Here is a 21,791-nt window from a genome sequence, read left to right on the forward strand (position 1 = left end):
GTAATCCTTCTTCGCATTATTTCCCCTCCTCCGCACACCGCCTGAGACTCTGGGTCTGCAGTAGGACCTCTCGGGGCCCTGAGTTGGAAGAGGAGGAGGAGGAGGAGGCAGAGAGCTGGAGTGAGCGCCCCCCGCAGGAGGATCCGGGCATTTTATTATCCAACAGACACCGGCTTCCAGATTCAAAAGCTGGAAGTTGTTTTAAAGTGGGAAGATGTTGCAATGACATCAGATCCAGCCTGTTGGGGGAGGGGGCATAAGAGAGGGTGAAAGATGACACCCCCCCCCCCCCCAGCCTTCCTTGGCCTTGGACTGAAACGGCTTCATCTGATCTCACTGCACACTGGGAACTTCTCACAATGTGCATTAGAAGCTGCAGCCAGTCAGATAGAGCTCCACCTCATTTTCTGGATGGAGGACGCCCGGCGTCATCCAGCGCTTTTCTCCCTGGCCTTACTATCCTTGGCCCCGCCCCTTTCATTAATTGGATTTAATTTTTAATTCTGGAGGCTCAGCATTAGGTTAGTGGTCTCCAAACTGTGGCCCTTTGCTTGCCTTTACCTGGCCCTTCAGGCATTATTCTTGCCTCTGACACCAGTCATGGGGCACTATTCCTCCCACTGACACCAATGATGGGGCACTATTCCTCCCACTGACACCAATGATGGGGCACTATTCCTCCCACTGACACCAATGATGGGGCACTATTCCTCCCACTGACACCAATGATGGGGCACTATTCCTCCCACTGACACCAATGATGGGGCACTATTCCTCCCACTGATACCAATGACGGGGCGCTATTCCCCCCACTGACACCAATGACGGGGCGCTATTCCTCCCACTGACACCGATGGGGCACTATTCATCCCACTGACACCGATGGGGCACTATTCATCCCACTGACACCAATGATGGGACACTATTCCTCCCACTGACACCAATGATGGGGCACTATTCCTCCCACTGACACCAACGATGGGGCACTATTCCTCCCACTGACACCAACGATGGGGCACTAATCCTCCCACTGACACCAACGATGGGGCACTAATCCTCCCACTGACACCAACGATGGGGCACTAATCCTCCCACTGACACCAACGATGGGGCACTATTCCTCCCACTGACACCAATGATGGGACACTATTCCTCCCACTGACACCAATGATGGGGCACTATTCCTCCCAATGACGCCAACGATGGGGCACTATTCCTCCCACTGACACCAACGATGGGGCACTATTCCTCCCACTGACACCAATGATGGGGACACTATTCCTCCCATTGGCACCAATGATGGGGCACTATTCCTCCCACTGACACCAATGATGGGGCACTATTCCTCCCACTGACACCAATGACGGGGCACTATTCCCCCCCAGTGACACCAATGACGGGGCACTATTCCTCCCACTGACACCAATGACGGGACACTATTCCTCCCACTGACACCAATGACGGGGCACTATTCCCCCCCACTGACACCAATGACGGGGCACTATTCCTTCCACTGACACCAATGACGGGGCACTATGCCCCCCCACTGACACCAATGACGGGGCACTATGGGCACTATTCCTCCCACTGACACCAACGACGGGGCACTATTCCCCTCCCACTGACACCAATGATGGGGCACTATTCCTCCCACTGACCCCAATGATGGGGCACTATTCCTCCCACTGACACCAATGATGGGGCACTATTCCTCCCACTGACACCAATGATGGGGCACTATTCCTCCCACTGACCCCAATGATGGGGCACTATTCCTCCCACTGACACCAATGATGGGGCACTATTCCCCTCCCACTGACACCAATGATGGGGGACTATTCCTCCCACTGACAGCAATGATGGGGCACTATTCCTCCCACTGACACCAATGATGGGGCACTATTCCTCCCACTGACACCAATGATGGGGCACTATTCCCCTCCCACTGACACCAATGATGGGGGACTATTCCTCCCACTGACACCAATGATGGGGCACTATTCCTCCCACTGACACCAATGATGGGGCACTATTCCCCTCCCACTGACACCAATGATGGGGGACTATTCCTCCCACTGACAGCAATGATGGAGCACTATTCCTCCCACTGACAGACTAAAATTTGGCATTGATTACTCCAACTCGGCACAGTCCACCTAGGAACACCCACTGACTGACACCCATCCATGAAGTTGTTTTATTATTTACATGACTCCTCCCACTGCTTGTATCAGGGATGAGGGCAGGGTGCTGTGATGTTCAGCTGACCCCTCCCACCAGCCACGGTCTCCCTGCATTGCATAGAGAATCACAGAGACCTGTGATTAAATAAAAATAAGACTTGTAATGAAAACGGAAAGGTTTTAGTTAGAAATTTGTTGGGAGGAAAAAATATGAGCAGAATAAATTCAGGTGTATATATATATATCCCTTTCTGATGTGAATCCTGTATAAATGAGAATAGCGATGAAGGGGTCCTCCCCCCTCCCCCAACACAGAGACATCCAGTCGCAGCAGGAAATTCTCAGATGTGCCGTGGTGGATCCCATTCAGAAATATTATTCGGTTTGCAGAGCCCATCCAACACCTGCTGCACCCGATCCCGGAGACTCCGCCCACTCCCTCCTCGAGGTCAGGGCGGCGTGACGCTGAATTTCGCAACGCTTGTGCTCCGGAGGGGACTGTCCCTGAAAATGCTTCAAGAAGTGAACCCCAACCGGAGGGCATTAGTTTGCTGCGTGTGTGTGTATATATACACTGTATTGCCCCAAGTATTGGGCCCCGGCCTTTCCACACATATGACCTTTAATGGCCCCCCAGTCTTAGTCCGTAGGGTTCAATATTGAGTTGGCCCCGCCCTTTCCACGCACATGACCTTTAATGGCCCCCCAGTCTTAGTCCGTAGAGTTCAATATTGAGTTGGCCCCGCCCTTTCCACACACATGACCTGTAATGGCCCCCCAGTCTTAGTCCGTAGAGTTCAATATTGAGTTGGCCCCGCCCTTTCCACACACATGACCTGTAATGGCCCCCCAGTCTTAGTCCGTAGGGTTCAATATTGAGTTGGCCCCGCCCTTTCCACGCACATGACCTGTAATGTCCTCCCAGTCTTAGCCCGTAGGGTTCAATATTGAGTTGGCCCCGCCCTTTCCACGCACATGACCTTTAATGGCCCCCCAGTCTTAGCCCTTAGGGTTCAATATTGAGTTGGCCCCGCCCTTTCCACGCACATGACCTTTAAATGGCCCCCCAGTCTTAGTCCGTAGGGTTCAATATTGAGTTGGCCCCGCCCTTTCCACGCACATGACCTTTAATGGCCCCCCAGTCCTAGTCCGTAGGGTTCAATATTGAGTTGGCCCCGCCCTTTCCACGCACATGACCTTTAATGGCCCCCCCAGTCCTAGTCCGTAGGGTTCAATATTGAGTTGGCCCCGCCCTTTCCACGCACATGACCTTTAATGGCCCCCCAGTCCTAGTCCGTAGGGTTCAATATTGAGTTGGCCCCGCCCTTTCCACGCACATGACCTTTAATGGCCCCCCAGTCCTAGTCCGTAGGGTTCAATATTGAGTTGGCCCCGCCCTTTCCACACACATGACCTGTAATGGCCCCCCAGTCTTAGTCTGTAGGGTTCAATATTGAGTTGGCCCCGCCCTTTCCACGCACATGACCTTTAATGGCCCCCCAGTCCTAGTCTGTAGGGTTCAATATTGAGTTGGCCCCGCCCTTTGCAGCTATAACAGCTTCAACTCTTCTGGGAAGGCCGTCCACAAGGTTTAGGAGGGTGTCTATGGGAAGGTTGGACCATTCTTCCAGAAGCACATTTGTCAGGTCAGGCACTGATTCAAAATGACAAAAACATGTAGGTGTGAACGGGCTCATTGAGAATAATGGGGCTCTTCGCCCTGACTGTTGCTGCGGGACAAAACGCGTAGGGATGAAGTGTTTATGCAGCTGGCACATGGCATCTGAAAACATTGCAACCATAGAATGCGAGTGACTGCGAGGTTTGGCCGCAATTTGCCACCAGAATACAGATCCAATCCCTAACAACGAGCAATTCCAATGGCAGTCAGTAGCAGCAGTGAAGGTTTTTTTTTATCATGACAAATTGATGGATTAATCAGGAGGAGGAGGAGGCTGAGTGGACACGCCCCTGGAGGCTGAGTGGACACGCCCCTGGAGGCTGAGTGGACACGCCCCTGGAGGCTGAGTGGACACGGCGCCCTCCAATGGAAATAAGGGAGATGAACAGCTCATAGCGCTGACAATGGCTGTAGTGTGGCGTCATTCTAATGTACAGAGAGCTGTGCTGGGGTGTAATGATCCTGCTGGGATAGAATGATCCCTTCATGTGGGCAGATACAATGTAATCAGGACCGGATCTGGGGGGGGGGTGGGGTGGGCTGTGCTCCCCCCCCTTTACAAGTCTCTGAGAGCGCGTCCGCTGATCCATGAGCCAGCCTGGTGGGGACATCTGATCTAAGGGGGCACTCTGATCAGGATACCTGATGTGAAGTGGGGACACTGATGTGGGGTGGAACTGTTATGGGGACTGAGCATTACAGGGGCACTGTGATGGGGACACCTGATGTAAGGTGAGACTCTGATGGGGACCCTGATGTGGGGGGACTCTGATGGGGACCTTATTGTAGGGTGGGGACCCTGATGTGGGGGGGACTCTGATGGGGACCTTATTGTAGGGTGGGTACCCTGATGTCCTGATGTGGGGGGGACCTTGATGAGCGGGGGGGGGGGGGGGCATTCTGATAGGGACCTTATTGTGGGGTGGGGACCCTAATGGGGACCATGATGTGGAGTGGAACTCTTGTGGGGACCGAGAATTACAGGGGCACTCTGATGGGGACACCTGATGTAAGGTGAGATTCTGATGTGGGGGGACTCTGATGAGGGACCTTATTGTAGGGTGGGGACCCTGATGTGGGGGGGGACTCTGATGGGGACCCTGATGAGCGGGGAGGGGACTCTGATGGGGAATGTGGTGTGCAGTGGAACTCTTGTGGGGACCAAGAATTACAGGGGCACTCTGTTGGAAGGTGAGATTCTGATGGAGACCCTGATGTGGGGGGGGGGGGGACTCTGATGGGGACCTTGATGAACAGGGAGGGGATTCTGATGGGGACCTTTATGTGGGGTGGGACCTTGATGAGCGGGGAGGGTACTCTTGGGGTGGAACTCTTGTGGGGACCGAGAATTACAGGGGCACTCTGATGTAAGGTGAGATTCTGATGGAGACCCTTATGTGGGGGGGACTCTGATGTGGGGGAGGGATTCTGATGGAGGACCCTTATGTGGGGGGGACTCTGATGTGGGGGAGGGGATTCTGATGGGGACCTTTATGAGGAGAGGGAACTCTGATGGGAACCTTAATGTAGGATGGGGACTCTGATGGGGACCTTGATTTGGGGTGAACTCTTATGGTGACCATTAATTATGGGGGCACTCTGATGGGGACTCTGATGGAGACTCTGATGTGGGGTAGGACTCTGATGGGGACCTTTTTGTGGGGTGGAACTCTGATGTGGACTCTGGTGTGGGGGGGAATCTGATGGGGACCTTGATGTGGGATGGAACTCTTATGGGGACCATGAATTACGTGGGCACTCTGATGGGGACTCTGATGTGGGGTGGAACTCTGATGTGGACCCTGGTGTGCGTGGGGGGGGGGGGGGGGATCTGATGGGAACCTTGATGTGAGGTGAACTCATATGGGGACCATGAATTATGGGGGCACTGTAATGGGGACTCTGATGTGGGGTGGAACTCTGATGTGGACCCTGGTGTGCGTAAGGGGGGGGGGGGATCTGATGGGAACCTTGATGTGAGGTGAACTCATATGGGGACCATGAATTATGGGGGCACTCTAATGGGGACTCTGATGGGGACCTTTTTGTGGGGTAGAACTCTGATGTGGACCCTGGTGTGGGGGGGGGGGGGTGTCTGATGAGATCCTTGATATGCGGTGGGACTCTGATGGGGACCTTTTTGTGGGGTAGAACTCTGATGTGGACCCTGGTGTGGGGGGGGGGGGGGTGTCTGATGGGATCCTTGATATGCGGTGGGACTCTGATGGGGACACCTGGCATAAGGGGACAGTCTGATACATACTATTGTTCCCTGTGCACCCCCTCTGCACTCCTTGTCCTATGAGGCTGCATGACCCCTGACCCTCTGTCTAGGCAAGGCTGATTGGCTCTGATCACTTGCATCTGCCCAAAAAACTCTCTAGCAATACACACCAAACTGAGCATGTGCAGAGGGCCTGCTAGATCTCTGTGCTATCAGCAGATGGATTGGGAACAGTAGAAGAAGGGGAGCATCAGAGAAGACAGGATCAAACAGCCTTTTTACACAATGCGAAGGATTAACCCCTTAGAGTTCGCTGTAAATATAACAAGAACGCTTTACTGCATCTGCAGACTGATTGGACTGTCGGGGGTCTCAGCAACACTTTAAAATTTTGAATCCTGAGATTAAAAGTCAGAATTCTGAGATTATAAATCCAGTGGTCTCTATTAGCGGAACCACATCCAAAGGAAGAGCAGTCCAGTTTTTTCAGCTCTGACAGTAAAGAACCCCTTCAGCCAGTTGGAGAGGAACTCTGACATCGATCTAACATTTAAATAAAGATGCTGCCCAAAAAAAGAAAAAAAAAAAAACTAGTAAAGACAACAAGGCGCTCCTTCTGTATTCTTTTCAAAATCCGAATCTCGGGAGACGGGTTTATTCCTTCTATTCTATTCTATTCCTTTCTTTTCTGTTCTATTTTATTCTATTCTTGTTTTCAAATTTTAACTTTTGTGTTCGAATTTGGTTTTGGTTTGAATTTTGTTTCATTGTTTCGGATTCGTTTCTATTTGTGATTCAGAAATTCCGATACATACGAATCTCCGAATGAGGGAAAAATCTGTCCGAATTTCGATTTGGAACGCAACGAAGCGCACATGTGCAGTGACAACTCCCTGTCTCCTGATTGTGCTCCTGTGTTGTCACGCTGTCACGTAGGCTTCCCATTGGGGGGGAGGGGGGGCTACAAGCGGCCATTTCTGCACACATTCCTTCTATTTTATTCTATTTTCTATTCTATTCCTTTATTTTCTGCTCTATTTTATTCTATTCTTGTTTTCAAATTTTAACTTTGGTGTTCGAATTTGGTTTTGGTTTGAATTTCGTTTCATTGTTTTGGATTCGTTACTATTTGTGATTCGGGAATCTCAGAATGAGGGAAAAAATCAGTCCGAATTTTGATTTGGAACGCAACGAAGCGCACATGTGCAGTGACAACTCCGTGTCCTGATTGTGCTCCTGTGTTGTCACGTAGGCTTCCGATGGGGGGGAGGGGCTACAAGCGGCCATTTCAGCACACATTGCACAGACTTGGCCCGCCGTTGTCACCGTCAGGACACCCGCCATGCTGGAGGGCTTGCAGGCAGGAAGTGGCTGCAAAGAGGTTGCGGGAGATCCGCCGCACTAAGGTGCAACCGAGTGCAAAAAGAAGAAGCTGAAAACAGGATTTTCTGAAAAGTGACGATTTCTGAACGCAGAATCTTGCGATTCGGTTGGAGATTACTTCATGTAGCCGCAGAGCGGAGATATTCGATGACCGTTTCCTGTGATTCAGACCCTGAATGGGTTAACGTCATCATACCGCAGCCAATACACAACCGCCATCCGTCATCGCGCTGATTGCGCAATCCCCCCCCCAATTCCGTCACTAAAAAAAAAAAAAAGATTGTTAAAATGAAACCATATGACGGGCAGGCCGGATCCGGAGAACTTTCTGCTGTTTTCCACAGAAAAATATGTAAACATTTGGGAATCGTCCTCCGAGGCGAATCCGCATGTATTGCTGACATCTGGCGAGGGAGCCGCAAAGAGCGCACTGGTAGTGTCCCGCCGCCACTGCGGACCCCGGACCCCCGAGGGGTGACATCTGGAGGGCTGTGGTGAGTCGGGCTGGGGAAGCCAAATGGGGTAACCGGCGCTGTCATGGGGTTTGCGCTGTGCGGGTGATGCCGCCAGTGTGCGCAGAATGGTGTCCTGAATATTCAAATGAATTTCTTGAAACTTTATTCACAATCTTCCAGTCACATGCAACCAAAAAAAAAAAAATTCTCCTTTTAAAAAAAAAAAAAAAAAAAAAATCTCCTTAAAAAAAAGAAATTCTCCTTTTTAAAAAAAAAACATAAAAAGATTCTCCTTTAAAAAAAAAAAAAAAAATTATTTAAAAAAAAAAAAAAATCTTAAAAAAAAATCTGCTTTTTAAAAAAAAACATAAAAAGATTCTTTTTTAAAAAAAAAAAAAAAAATTATTTAAAAAAAAAAAAAAAAATCTTAAAAAAATTCTGTTTTTTAAAAGAAAAACATAAAAAGATTTTCCTTTTTTTAAAAAAAAAATCTTTTTTAAAAAAAAATTTCTCCTTTTTTTTAAAAAAAAACATAAAAAGATTCTCCTTTTTAAGAATAAAAACAAATCTCCTTTTTTTTAAAAAAAAAAAATCTCCTTTTTAAAACAAACATAAAAAGATTCTCCTTTAAAAAAAAAAAAAAAAATCTTAAAAAGAAAAAATTCTCCTTTTTAAAAAATAAAAAAAATTCTCAAAAAAATAAATTCTCCTTTTTAAAAAAAAACATAAAAAGATTCTCCTTTTAAAAAAAAAAAAAAAAATTATTTAAAAAAAAAAAAAAAAAAAATCTCCTTAAAAAAAATTCTGCTTTTTAAAAAAAAACATAAAAAGATTCTCCTTTTTTTTTAAAAAAAAAAATCTTTTTAAAAAAAAAAATTTCTCCTTTTTTTAAAAAAAAAACATAAAAAGATTCTCCTTTTTAAGAAAAAAAAACAAATCTTTTTTTTAAAAAAAAAATCTCCTTTTTAAAACAAACATAAAAAGATTCTCCTTTAAAAAAAAAAAAAAAAATCTTAAAAAGAAAAAATTCTCCTTTTTAAAAAATAAAAAAAAATTCTCCTTAAAAAAAGAAATTCTCCTTTTTAAAAAAAAACCTAAAAAGATTCTCCTTTAAAAAAAAAAAAAAAAAAAATTATTTAAAAAAAAAAAAAAAATCTTAAAAAAAATTCTGCTTTTTAAAAAAAAACATAAAAAGATTCTCCTTTTTTTTAAAAAAAAAAATCTTTTTAAAAAAAAATTTCTCCTTTTTTTAAAAAAAAAACATAAAAAGATTCTCCTTTTTAAGAAAAAAAAAACAAATCTCCTTTTTTTAAAAAAAAAATCTCCTTTTTAAAACAAACATAAAAAGATTCTCCTTTAAAAAAAAAAAAAAAAATCTTAAAAAGAAAAAATTCTCCTTTTTAAAAAATAAAAAAAAATTCTCCTTAAAAAATTCTCCTTTTTAAAAAAAAAATAAAATAAATTTTCCTTGCAGGTGCTGCAGGTGAACCCCGCTTCACCTTTTTATATTCAGCGATATTCAAGTGAACATTCATTTTGCTACGTGAGCAAACAAAACTCCTTTTTGTAAATAACCCCCCAAATATTAAAGGCCAAGCCAGCCAGGCAACTAGCATATTCAGAAGGAGCCCAGGAATGGTTTCTCTACGGCCAGTACAGGCTCATGAGGTTTACTTGGGGGTATATATATATATATATATATATAGTTTTTATTACTGTACTGTTAAAAAATAAAATATAATATATATATAATTTATTTTTTTTTTAAACAATAGACTATACATATTTTTCTTTTAATTGACAATAATACAATATATCATTTTTATATGTATTTTTATTATTGTTTAAAATAAATAATAATTAAGAAAAAATAAATAAATATACATTTTTTTAAAACCACAATGTAATTTTTTTTTCTTTTAATTGGCAAAAATATCTGTTCCTCAATGGCCGCCGTCCAGCATTCAGTCAGGACTGTCATCACGTCCTCCTCGCTCACATCTTGGCGCTCTCTGGCCGCGGTTTGTCTCACATCTGCTGTCACTGCTTATTGTTTTCAGCGCTGGAAGAGAAGATGACATTCGATGTAACATTGTATCACGTTGTGTCGGTCACATGAGATTGTTTGTTATGACAAATCCCCGCCAATCATGTTTGTTTATTTGGAGATTAGATTCATCTTTGCTCCTCCCACACAATACAGACAATCCGAGTCTTCAGCTTTTATTTTCATTCTTTCTGACAGTTCCTTCTTTTTCTCTGTTCTGTGTTCACCCGACCATCCGACAAATTGTTCTGTCTCTCAGGGACTCTGTTGGTGAGATCTCTGAGTTCCCGGGTCTGTACCCCCGCTGTGTCCATTATGAGGGGTTCCCACCATCCCTGTGCCGAGTTCCGGGGTCTGTACACCCGCTGTGCCCATTATGAGGGGTTCCCACCATCCCTGTGCCGAGTTCCCGGGTCTGTACACCTGCTGTGCCCATTATGAGGGGTTCCCACCATCCCCATGCCGAGTTCCCGGGTCTGTACGCCCGCTGTGCCCATTATGAGGGGTTCCCACCATCCCCGTGCCGAGTTCCCGGGTCTGTACGCCCGCTGTGCCCATTATGAGGGGTTCCCACCATCCCTGTGCTGAGTTCCCGGGTCTGTACACCCGCTGTGCCCATTATGAGGGTTTTCCACCATTCCTGTATGCATGTGTGTATATTTGTGTGAAGAAAACAATGGGGCCCTGTCGGTACAGTGGTCTGGGCCCTGTCAGTGCAGCGGTCCGGGCCCCGTCGGTGCGGCGGTCTGGGCCCCGTCGGTGCGGCGGTCTGGGCCCCATCAGTGGGGCGGTCTGGGCCCCATCAGTGGGGCGGTCTGGGCCCCGTCAGTACGGCGGTCTGGGCCCCGTCAGTGGGGCGATCTGGGCCCCGTTGGTGCAGCAGTCAGGGCCCCGTCAGTGGGGCGGTCCGTGCCCCGTCAGTTGGGCGGTCCGGGCCCCGTCAGTTGGGCGGTCCGGGCTCCGTCGATGGGGTGGTCCGGGCCCCATCGGTGGGGCGGGCCGGGCCCTGTCAGTGGGGCGGTCTGGGCCCCTTCAGTGGGGCGGTCCCGGCCCCGTCGGTGAGGCGGTCTTGGCCCCATCAGTGGGGCGGTCTGGGCCCCATCAGTGGGGCGGTATGGGCCCCGTCAGTGCGGCGGTCTGGGCCCCGTCAGTGGGGCGATCTGGGCCCCTTCAGTGGGGCGGTCCCGGCCCCGTCGGTGAGGCGGTCTTGGCCCCATCAGTGGGGTGGTCTGGGCCCCGTCAGTGGGGCGGTCTGGGCCCCGTCAGTGGGGCGGTCTGGGCCCCGTCAGTGCTGAGGTCCGGGCCCTGTCGCACATCTGCTGGCTCCTGGCTCTCTGGAGGATTCTGCGTCCCTCCCGGGCTCAGCGCCGCGTCCAACGTGTGTCTTCAATTTGAGCGCTGACGCCCGCAGTGCGCATCACTTGTTTTCTGCACCCCCCCCCCCCCCCCCCGATCCGGGGATGTTCTGTTTCACAATGTCCTCTTCCAGGAATTCCACACGGCTTTGTTTTTTTGGAGCATGTTGGAGGCATCTGGGGGGGGGGGGGGGGAGGGTGATGCGTCCGCGGAAAATGGATTCCCAGAGAATGCACCAGGCCGAGGTTTATTCTGCTTCTATTTATATGCCTTCCCTGGTTCCCCCTCCCCCCTCATGAATATGCTAATTAGACTTTTAAATAAAATCTTTCCATTTTCATTACATGCTTTATGCTAGTGCCTAATGATGTCACCACTGGGTCTCTGTGCTTCTCTATGAAATGATGTTTTATCTGCTTATTTTGCCTTCCTTGGTCCCATCCCCTAATGCACATTGTGAGAAGCTCCCAGTGTGCGGTGACCTCAGAGGAAGACATGTCAGTCCAGGGGAGGAGCTGGTACACCTGTGAAAGACTGAAGGGGAGGAGCCGGGACACCTGTGCAATACAGAAGGGGAGGAGCCGGTACACGTGCCAGACTGGAGGGGAGGAGCCGGGACACCTGTGCAAGACTGGAGGGGAGGAGCCGGGACACCTGTGCAAGACTGAAGGGGAGGAGCCGGGACACCTGTGCAAGACTGAAGGGGAGGAGCCGTACACTTGTGCAAGACTGAAGGGGAGGAGCTGTACACCTGTGCAAGACTGAAGGGGAGGAGCCGTACACTTGTGCAAGACTGAAGGGGAGGAGCCGTACACCTGTACAAGACTGAAGGGGAGGAGCCGTACACCTGTGCAAGACTGTAGGGGAGGAGCCAGTGCACCTGTACAAGACTGAAGGGGAGGAGCTGTACACCTGTGCAATACTGTAGGGGAGGAGCCAATACACCTGTGCAAGACTGGAGGGGAGGAGCCAACACACCTGTGCAAGACTGATGGGGAGGAGCCGGCACACCTGTGCAAGACTGATGGGGAGGAGCCGGCACACCTGTGCAAGATTGAAAGGGAGGAGCCGTACACCTGTGCAAGACTGTAGGGGAGGAGCCAGCGCACCTGTACAAGAGTGAAGGGGAGGAGCCGGTACACCTGCGCATGTCTGAAGGGGAGGAGCCGGTACACCTGCGCATGTCTGAAGGGGAGGAGCCGGTACACCTGCGCATGTCTGAAGGGGAGGAGCCGGTACACCTGTGCATGACTGAAGGGGAGGAGCCATACACCTGTGCAAGACTGGAGGGGAGGAGGCGGTACACCTGTGTAAGACTGGAGGGGAGGAGCCGGTACACCTGTGTAAGACTGAAGGGGAGGAGTCGGTACACCTGTGCAAGACTGAGGGGGAGGAGCCGGCACACCTGTGCAAGGCTGAAGGGGAGGAGCCGGTACACCTGTGCAAGACTGGAGGGGAGGAGCCGGCACACCTGTGCAAGACTGGAGGGGAGGAGCCGGCACACCTGTGCAAGACTGGAGGGGAGGAGCCGGCACACCTGTGCAAGACTGAAGGGGAGGAGCCGGTACACCTGTGCAAGACTGAAGGGGAGGAGCCGGCACACCTGTGTAAGACTGAAGGGGAGGAGCCAGTACACCTGTGCAAGACTGAAGGGGAGGAGCCGGCACACCTGTGTAAGACTGGAGGGGAGGCTGGAGCTCTCCTTTTAATTGCCAAGATGACATCTTTTCTCCGGAGTTCCTCCTTAATGGTGTTTTGTGATCCTCGGTCCGGAGTTCTGCCCTTAAACTCCCCCCCTCCCCCCACCCCCTCCGGTTCTCCGGCTTCATTTCTATTGTGATTTTCCCAACAAAGAATTTTTACCTCCAAATAGGGACATTTGGCAGCCAGGATCCTCTGGAAAACACAGCGAGATCTCCCCCCCCCCCCCTCCGGGACCCTCTCCCCCCCTCCTCTCGGATGGAATCTGCGGAAGGACAGGGATTTGAGTGTTTTGGCTAATTGGAAGCAAATTTAAAGGACACGTCCTGTCCCGAGCCGGTGCCATCCGGGGACATTTCACTTCTGGAAATTCTCTGCCCAACAAGTTCTGTTGTAGAAGGAAACCGCTAGGAAGAGAGATGGAAATGTCGTCTGCTTGGGGGTCACAGGACATCGAACTTCAGTCATCCTCAGTACAGAGATTGGGCAATTCTGGTCCAACCAACAAACCCCCCGATAATGACTCCTCCCCCCCGGGAGACTTGGAGGGGGTGGGGAGGGGTGAGGGGGTTCAGTGGTGCCATCGAGTCCATCGAATTTATTATTCTCCATGGCTCTTCCGTGAGATGACAGCGGCTTGTGGTTGGATCAGATAATAATCTGCATGTCTGTTGTCAGGAGGAATAACCAATCAGCAAGCAAAAAAAAATTTGATTCTTCCTCCTCATAAGTGCCTGCTGGTATCCTGCCACCGTGACCCTCCCCTGACTACCTGCTGCCACCGAGACCCTCCCCTGACTACCTGCTGCCATGCCCCTCCCCTGACTACCTGCTGCCACCGTGACCCTCCCCTGACTACCTGCTGCCACCGAGACCCTCCCCTGACTACCTGCTGCCACCGAGACCCTCCCCTGACTACCTGCTGCCACCGAGACCCTCCCCTGACTACCTGCTGCTATGCCCCTCCCCTGACTACCTGCTGCCATGCCCCTCCCCTGACTACCTGCTGCCACCGAGCCCCTCCCCTGACTACCTGCTGCCACCATGACCCTCCCTTGACTACCTGCTGCCACCGAGACCCTCCCCTGACTACCTGCTGCCACCAAGACCCTCCCCTGACTACCTGCTGCCATGCCCCTCCCCTTGTCTGCCATCGTGACCCTCCTCTGACTACCTGCTGCCATGCCCCTCCCCTGGCCTCCTTGCACCGTGACCCTCCCCTGACTACCTGCTGCCATGCCCCTCCCCTGACTACCTGCTGCCACCGAGCCCCTCCCCTGACTACCCGCTGCCACCATGACCCTCCCCTGACTACCTGCTGCCACCGAGACCCTCCCCTGACTACCTGCTGCCACCAAGACCCTCCCCTGACTACCTGCTGCCATGCCCCTCCCCTTGTCTGCCATCGTGACCTTCCCCTGACTACCTGCTGCCATGCCCCTCCCCTGGCCTCCTGCCACCGTGACCCTCCCCTGACTACCTGCTGCCATGCCCCTCCCCTGGACTCCTGCTACCGTGACCCTCCCCTAACTACCTACTGCCATGCCCCTCCCCTGGCCTCCTGCCACCGTGACCCTCCCCTGACTACCTGCTACCATGCCCCTCCCCTGGCCTCCTGCCACCGTGATCCTCTCCTGTCCTTCTGCAGCAATCCTATACCCCTGGCTTTCCACTGTTTCCCACTCTTGCTGCCATGCTCCCTCCAGGTTTCCTGCTGCCATGCCCCACCCCTAGCCCCCTGCTGCCTTCCACTCCTGCCACCATGACCATCCCCCAGTGATCAGACTGTACATTGTACCTTTGTAGAAGGAGGAGGAGGCATTTCCTCAGTCTCCCCTCCCCCAGTGATCAGACTGTACATTGTAACATTGAGAGGGGAGAGGCAGCAGCAAGGGGCTGATCTGTGTCATCAGGTTGTAGCGATAAGACCGCCCTTGACAGATGTGATTGGCGGTTCCCCCCAGACAGGCGATACAATTGGTGATAAATATGGCGTCGCACACAACAGACTGCGAATTCCTGATGAACAGTCCCAGCGATGTCGGCGTTCTCTCCGTGTCTGGCGCGTCTTCTGCCCGGCGATCGGTCTTCTGGTCGATTAGATTTCCAGGATGAATCTGATTAGTGAGAATTGATTGGGAGACAACAGAACTCCTCCGGCTTCCGATGCAATAATGAGGTCGCAGGAAGTTCACGCGGGACGGCGCCGATCGACGTTAAAGGGAACCTTTCCATGGAAGCCGCCACCTACATTTATCCACCCAATCATGTGCTGGCTGCTCCACCCACCCTGTTTTTGCATTTGGTCACGCCCACAATTTTTCGGCTCCGCATGCCCCCCCCCCCACCCCAAATATTTTGTCTTTATGCCCCCAATGTCTGCCTCTTGTCCCAGAGGTCTGTAATCTATTGTTTTGGGTCCTGTTAAAAAGGGGGGGGGGCATTGATTTTGTGGGCGTGGCTACAAATGAGGGTGTGGTTATGTGGGAATAGTTAAAAGTGGGTGTGGTCAGTTGGGGTGTCCCCCGGATTTAATTTTGAGAGTACAAATAATATTAATACAATATATATAAAAAAATATTAGTAAAATAAAAGTAAATAATAAAATCAAATAAAAAATCAAATATCATAAAAGAAATAATATATAATAAATATAAAGTACATAAAATATATAATAAAATAAAATATTGTATTTTTATATTTAATATAAATTTCTCATTTCATTTCTCCTCTCTGGCTGCATTCTTGCAGCCATTGAGAACTACTGTGAGAGCTGTGATTGGTCACAGCTGGTCACATGGTACAAGGCTGTTGTGAATAGCCCTGTACCATGTGATCTCGGTGATCATTCACAGATTTCACACGTAGTAAGCAATGATGTCAGAAGGGACACCTTGCTTACTACTCTGCATGTGATCACTGATTGGCGAATCAGTGATCACATGATCGGGACCTCACACAGAGGTCCCGTACAGGGATCGGTGTTCCGCTGTGTCTTCCGGACACAGGGGGCACTGGATCGCGGTGCTGGGCGCTCCCAGGGGGCGCACACAGGCCGGAAAGCGGGATGGACGTTTATAAACGGCGACCCGCCACTGGAATGCTCCCGTCCGCCCGTTTATATACATGGGCCGGACAGGAAGTGGGTAATCGGGGTTGTACTTGGAAGTATGACAAGGTGTGGGCTCCATGGTTGACTTTTCTCCTCTTCCTCTGTCCCCCCCCCCCCCCTTTTTTATTATTTTTTTTTCTTTTCTCTCCTTTTTTTGGGATTTGCCATTGCTTTTGGTTGTAACCAGGGGGGACTGACCATCTGGAAACTCGGGGTCAGTAGGGGGCCCGGGGTCAGTAGGGGGCCCCATGAGATGCTCCTGGTACCTTTCTCATAGGCTTTTTTGAGTTTGGGCAAGGACACAGGGGCCCCATGATCCCCTATTGCCCGGGGGCCCCATGAGTTGTCAGTCCGCCCCTGGTTGTAACCTTACCATGTAAGCATACCCCGCCCCCCCCCCCCCCCCGCCCAGTTACTGGATCCATCTACATAATGCAGGCCATACATGCTTCAAATTCTGAACGATTTTCCATCCGAAATTCGAAAACGTCGTTCGCTCAGTAATCCGACAACATCGATTTCTAAAATTGGCCGACCGAGTCATAAAGTTCCCCCATATAACAGGCGAGACTTCTGTTCCTTCCAGGTCACGGCTCATGACGCATATTCTTTTCGGAAAAACGATCGTACGATTTGACCATCGTGGAGTCGAAAATCGGTCGTTTTTCACAAATTTTTCCAAAATCACCGAAAAGGGGAGGAACCACGAAAATCAACCGGTGCCATTGACCCCGCTAACAGCAAAAATCGGACGATTATTCTTAGGTCTGCTTTTCGGATGAAAAATCGGTTGATTTTCGACCCGTGTATGGCCGGCCTTATGCAGGGCGTAGACGGTTCGTTTATCGGACGAATTTTCATCCGCATTAGTTTGAGAGGCAGACGGGAAGACTTTTAGGAACGCCTCAGCAAGTCTGAGACCCCGCCCCCATCATCACGGCGGAGTTCTCCTTTAAGTATGTGACTGTCGCAGAGACAGAAACAGAGGAAAGTGGCAGCAGAAAAAGGTTTTTTGTTTTTTTCTCTGTTCCTTTGATCTGTTATTCTGTCTGCGGAAATCTTTCCTCCTGTTAGTGAAGTGCGAGCGAACGATCGTTCATCAGCGATCCGTCATCACAAGAAGTCGCAATAATGTGACCCCGGGCCGGAAATTCCACCCCGACTCGCCCGTCCAACGACCTCCCGCTTCCAAACAGGACGAACCCACCAATCAGAGGAGACGGGACTCTGGATGGGGAATGAGTTCGTTCTGCTTCTACAGGGAAAAGAGCCAACGCTTCTGCCGATCACTGGAATGACTTGTGTAACGAGCTGACGCATACCGCCGCGCTGTACAGAGGACATGGAGGCGGGCCCATCAGTCTCTGTCCCCTCCCCCACAGTCCCATCAGTCTCTGCACCAGAGGAGCTTACGCTCTAATGTCCCCTCCCCCGCAGTCCCATCAGTCTCTATACCAGAGGAGCTTACGCTCTAATGTCCCCTCCCCCGCAGTCCCATCAGTCTCTGTACCAGAGGAGCTTACGCTCTAATGTCCCCTCCCCCACAGTCCCATCAGTCTCTGTACCAGAGGAGCTTACGCTCTAATGTCCCCTCCCCCGCAGTCACATCAGTCTCTGTACAGAGGAGCTTACGCTCTAATGTCCCCTCCCCCACAGTCCCATCATTCTCTGTACCAGAGGAGCTTACGCTCTAATATCCCCTCCCCCGCAGTCCCATCAGTCTCTGTACCAGAGGAGCTTACGCTCTAATGTCCCCTCCCCCGCAGTCCCATCAGTCTCTGTACCAGAGGAGCTTACGCTCTAATGTCCCCTCCCCCGCAGTCACATCAGTCTCTGTACCGGAGGAGCTTACGCTCTAATGTCCCCTCCCCCACAGTCCCATCAGTCTCCGTACAGAGGAGCTTACACTCTAATGTCCCCTCCCCCACAGTCCCATCAGTCTGTGTACCAGAGGAGCTTACACTCTAATGTCCCCTCCCCCATACACTCTAATGTCCCCTCCCCCACAGTCACACACTATTATACGTGTATGTAGATCTGACATATACCGCGGCGCTGTACAGAGGGCTCAGTTCCGGTTTCTCATTGGCTCATATGTGACATGGGGGGTTTGGGATGACAATATTTGGGGGCGGGGCAGTAGGATTGCTTGCGGTATGTAATTCATTGGTGGAGCCGGTCATGTGATCTCTGCATTCATTCCTGATTTGTCTCCTCCCTCCTGGTTGCAGGTACTTCTCCACGCGGAGGGCCGGGATGACCGCCAACAAGAACGCTGTCCTCTGTCAGACCGCCGGCGGATGTAGGACCCCGCGCAGTGCTCTGGGGCGGTGAGTGCGGCTCCATCATTCCTCCATCATCACACACATCATTTATTGCTGCTGTTATCACCGATAAATAATGTTTTCATTCTGAGCATGCACCTTGTTCATTCTGAGCTGGTCTCCCATGCAGAGGGCTTCAAAAGTAAAGCATGCACCTTGTTCATTCTGAGCTGGTCTCCCATGCAAAGGGCTTCAAAAGTAAAGCATGCACCTTGTTCATTCTGAGCTGGTCTCCCATGCAGAGGGCTTCAAAAGTAAAGCATGCACCTTGTTCATTCTGAGCTGGTCTCCCATGCAGAGGGCTTCAAAAGTAAAGCATGCACCTTGTTCATTCTGAGCTTGTCTCCCATGCAGAGGGCTTCAAATGTAAACCATGCACCTTGTTTGTTCTGAGCTTGTGTCTCATGCAGAGGGCTTCAAAAGTAAAGGATGCACCTTGTTCATTCTGAGCTGGTCTCCCATGCAAAGGGCTTCAAATGTAAAGCATGCACCTTGTTCATTCTGAGCTTGTCTCCCATGCAGAGGGCTTCAAATGTAAACCATGCACCTTGTTTGTTCTGAGCTTGTGTCTCATGTAGAGGGCTTCAAAAGTAAAGCATGTACCTTGTTCATTCTGAGCTTGTCTCCCATGCAGAGGGCTTCACTAGTAAAGCATGCACCTTGTTTGCTCTGAGCTTCTCTCCCATGCAGAGGGCTTCAAAAGTAAAGCATGCACTTTGTTTATTCTGAGCATGTCTCTCGTGCAGAGGGCCTAAAAAGTACGTTTTTGTAGACTAGACAGATAATATTATTTATTGCTGCTGTTATTATTAACAATAATAAAAATGTTTGGATCTGAGATAGGCTTAAAAAGTAAAGCATGCACCTTGTTCATTCTGAGATTCTCTCTCACTCTGAAATATACAATTGTGTAGGCTCAGCTATTCTCTTGGCTCCTGGTGGACAGTTGAAGTCACAGGTGAAGACGGCACATTCAGGCTGTCCCGGCCCCTTTGGGTGGGTTGTTCCTGCGGTTGCAGCGTTGCGGTTCAGTGATCCTGGCCCTGAGTTATGCCGGGTGTCACTCCGACAGGCTGTTTATATGTCGAACAATCGGCTCATTGTTTTGCCTTCGGAAAGTGTTTCTCCCCGGGCGTCCTGCTCCCGGACCATGTGATGTGTGTGTGATCGGACGCATGGCAGCGAGGTTATGTGATAGCGGCTGCTTGCCCAGGGGATTCTGGGTATGGGTGTGGCGGGGGCAGCCATGACGGTTTAACTGTACATTTCCATTAAATCTGATTTATGGGATAATAAATCCATCAGTCATGAGTCCGCTTCTGGAATCTCGGTGATCTCTGTGTATTTCCTCCAGATCTGTGCAGAAATCCAGTGTGAGGCTTCCAGGAATAAAGACCGCTCACTGCTGCTCTGTCTCCTTGTGCAGGGGGACTGGTCTTGTCTCCACCCCCCCTGTAATGGGTGGAGCCTGCTAAGGCCTCCTACAGCTCTGCTCTCTCTCCTTGTGCAGGACTGGTCTTGTCTCCGCCCCCTGCTGTATTTTTTCTGTAGTGGGTGGAGCCTGCTAAGCCCTCCTACAGCTCTGCTCTCTCTCCTTGTGCAGGACTGGTCTTGTCTCCGCCCCCTCCTGTATTTTTTCTGTAGTGGGTGGAGCCTGCTGAGCCTCCCCAACAGCTCTGCTTTCCTTGTACAGGGGGACTGCTCTTGTCTCCGCCCCCTCCTGTAGTTTTGTGTAGTGGGTGGAGCCTGCTGAGCCCCTCCCACAGCTCTACTCTCTCCTTGTGCAGGGGGACTGGTCTTGTCTCCGCCCCCCTCCTGTAGTTTTCTGTATTGGGTGGAGCCTGCTGAGCTCCTCCCACAGCTCTGCTCTCTCTTTGTGCAGAGGGAATGATCTTGTCTCTGCCCCTCTCCTGTAGTTTTCTGCAGTGGGTGGAGCCTGCTGGACCCCTCCCCTGCTGGACGCCTTGATTATCCGCCATTGGGCTGCTGATCTCATAGACCTGAAAAGCATCCCAATGGCCAACTAACAGAGCTCACATGACAAGCTGACAACACCACTGCTAATTAGGAGGTAGTGACTTGGCGTTGTCACTGTGCAACAGGAAGTGCTATTGTTGCCTGGATCTGCAGGTGAGGAATTTACAAAGGAATCATCGTGATACATGGTGGCTAACCCGGAAGGGACAAGGTTTTCTAGTACCAAACTGGCCCCTCCCACCCCTATGAGGTCAGCAAAAATCCCCACCCCCCAAAAAAATTGATTCATCTACACGCTTGATTCCACCCCCCCCCCCCCCAAAGCTAAATTCCTCTTTGCAAGCTAAAATTCTCCCCAAACAAAAAATTTAAAAGTTGCCCCTCCTCCCATAACAAATTTCCAGCCCCCACTGCTGAATTCCCCCTTCCTAGCATAAATATGTACCCCCCTCCCAGCCCAAAATCCACCCCCCCCCCAAAAGAAATCAAGCAGTATTTTGCACAGTCAAACACACACTAAACCCCCCCCAAAAAAAAGTTAAAAATCCCCCCCCCCCTTTTGAGAACAAATTGACCAATAACCTTTTCTTTAGTTTCGGATACAGTGGAGAGGGATTGGACCCCCTGTCGGGTTTTTATTGCTCTCTGCGCCCCCCCCCCCTTTTAGGCAGATCCCCCCCCCAAAAAATCTCAAATTTTGGGTTGACCCCAGAAAAGTAATAGAGAGGAAATCTTCCTAATGGGGACACGGGTTCTGGTAATCTGGGAGGGGTCCCAATGGGACAGGGAGTGAAGGGAAATCTTCCCAATGGGGACACGGGTCCCGGTGATCTGGGAGGGGTCCCAATGGGACAGGGAGTGAAGGGAAATCTTCCCAATGGGGACACGGGTTCTGGTGATCTGGGAGGGGTCCCAATGGGACAGGGAGTGAAGGGAAATCTTCCCAATGGGGACACAGGTCCCGGTGATCTGGGAGGGGTCCCAATGGGACAGGGAGTGAAGGGAAATCTTCCCAATGGGGACACGGGTCCCGGTGATCTGGGAGGGGTCCCAATGGGACAGGGAGTGAAGGGAAATCTTCCCAATGGGGACACGGGTTCTGGTGATCTGGGAGGGGTCCCAATGGGACAGGGAGTGAAGGGAAATCTTCCCAATGGGGACACGGGTTCTGGTGATCTGGGAGGGGTCCCAATGGGACAGGGAGTGAAGGGAAATCTTCCCAATGGGGACACGGGTCCCGGTGATCTGGGAGGGGTCCCAATGGGACAGGGAGTGAAGGGAAATCTTCCCAATGGGGACACGGGTCCCGGTGATCTGGGAGGGGTCCCAATGGGACACGGAGTGAAGG

The sequence above is a fragment of the Staurois parvus genome, unplaced genomic scaffold, assembly GCF_062004578.1.
Source record: "Staurois parvus isolate SC_StPar_1 unplaced genomic scaffold, SC_StPar_1.0 ptg001974l, whole genome shotgun sequence".
Classification (NCBI taxonomy): Eukaryota; Metazoa; Chordata; class Amphibia; order Anura; family Ranidae; genus Staurois; species Staurois parvus.